Below are 2,196 nucleotides of genomic sequence, written 5' to 3' on the forward strand. Positions count from 1 at the left end.
CAAAAAAAAAAAAAAAAAAAAAAAAAAGATTGCATCAATGTCGAGTTTACTGAAATCAGCAACTGTCCTGTGCTTTCCATAAGACATTCCTCTTATTTGAAAATTCACACTGAAGCCTATAGGGGAAAAGTGCCATGTTATATGCAACTTGCTCTAAAATGGTTCAGAAAACCACCCCGTCGCTACTAAAAAAAATACAAAAAACTAGCCGGGCGAGGTGGCGGCGCCTGTAGTCCCAGCTACTCAGGAGGCTGAGGCAGGAGAATGGCGGGAACCCGGGAGGCGGAGCTTGCAGTGAGCTGAGATGGCGCCAATGCACTCCAGCCTGGGCGACGGAGCGAGACTCCATCTCAAAAAAAAAAAAAGTAAACCATTTCATTTTATTTCTACAAAATGCACAGAAAAATGATGAGGTGAACAAGGCAGCGGAGTGTGGAAATGGGTGTGGAGGGTTTTTGTTTTTGTTTCTGTTTCTGTTTTTTTGCGAGACAGGCTCTTGCTCTGTCGCCCAGGCTGGAGTGCAGTGGTGCGAGCTCAGTTCACTGCCACCTCCGCCTCCCGGGTTCAAGCGATTATCCTGCCTCAGCCTCCTGAGTAGCTGCGATTACAGATGCGCGCCACCACGCCCAGCTTACATGTGTATTTTTAGTGGAGACTGGGTTTTACCATGTTGGCCAAGCTGGTCTCAAACTCCTGACCTCAAGTGATCCGCCCGCCTCAGCCTCCCAAAGTGCTGGGATTACAGATGTGAGCCGCCGTGCCCGGCCAGTACAGAGGGTTTCGACTATAGTCATTCTTGCAATTATTCCATGAGCATAAAATGAAGTAAAACTCAGAAAATAAAGAGCAGTGAATCTTGAGCAGAGACCTTAAGAGGAGAGGCTGGAGAGGGTGCCCCTGGCCGTGGCACAGTGGTCTGAGCGGACACCTCACGTTGGAGGAGATACGCCGGCATGTGCCTCCACTCAAGCCTCCCTGTTTCTTCTCTGCCTGGTTTTCATGGTCAGCGGGCAGCTGCCAAGTTTGACAGAGGCGTGGTGTCTCGGGATGAGGGTCCAGGTCACCACATCGCTAGGCCTCTTGGAGCGGACGGAGAATGTGTGGTGGAGCTGAGGGTGATGAATCCATTGCAGCCCCGAGGCAGCAGGGGGCGTTGTAGTTCACCCAAGCAACGTTTTTCCTTCAAATTTTCCCCAGAAAAAGAGGCCTCACGGGATCCTGGAGGAGTGGTGAGTAATGTAGTGGATGCTGGGTGCACCATCAAACCCTCCCCTGCACAAGCACTCGTCTCCCGCTCTGCTCAGGGTCAAGTGTCCCTCTGAGGAGCTGCCCACATCAGCGACTGGTTGGTACAGATCTATACTCAGGCACCTGTGACCAACTGGGCTCAACCATGAGGCTGCAGAGGTCCTGCAGGATTAGAGGTTTGGTCATCTCAGCTCGCTCCTCCCTCCCTCCAGCCCTGCTTCCTTCACTCTCTGACAGGTTTTGACCCCAAGGGTAACCCCCACAATATTCCTGCACATAATCTGTGTCTCAACGGCTATTTCCTGGAGACCTAACCTGTGCCACAAAACATGAGTCACGTTTTGAAAGGTTTGAAAAAACAAACAAGGCTGGGTGCGGTGGCTCACGCCTGTAATCCCAGCACTTTGGAAGGCTGAGGCGGGCGGATCACAAGGTCAAGAGATCGAGACCAGCCTGGCCAACAGGACGAAAATCCATCTCTACTAAAAATACAAAAAGTAGCCAGGCGTGGTGGCAGATGCCTGTAGTCCCAGCTACTCGGAAGGCTGAGGCAGGAGAATCGCTTGAACCCGGGAGGCAGAGGTTACAGTGAGCCAAGATCACACCATTGCATTCTAGCCTGGACGACAGAGCAAGACATCGTCTCAAAAAAAAAAAAAAAAAAAAGCGGCCGGGCACGGTGGCTCAAGCCTGTAATCCCAGCACTTTGGGAGGCCGAGACGGGCGGATCACAAGGTCAGGAGATCGAGACCATCCTGGCTAACCCGGTGAAACCCCGTCTCTACTAAAAAATACAAAAAACTAGCCGGGTGAGGTGGCGGGCGCCTGTAGTCCCAGCTACTCTGGAGGCTGAGGCGGGAGAATGGCGTGAACCCGGGAGGCGGAGCTTGCAGTGAGCTGAGATCCGGCCACTGCACTCCAGCCTGGGCGACAGAGTGAGACTCCGTC

Source organism: Theropithecus gelada, chromosome 19, assembly GCF_003255815.1.
Source record: "Theropithecus gelada isolate Dixy chromosome 19, Tgel_1.0, whole genome shotgun sequence".
Lineage (NCBI taxonomy): Eukaryota > Metazoa > Chordata > Mammalia > Primates > Cercopithecidae > Theropithecus > Theropithecus gelada.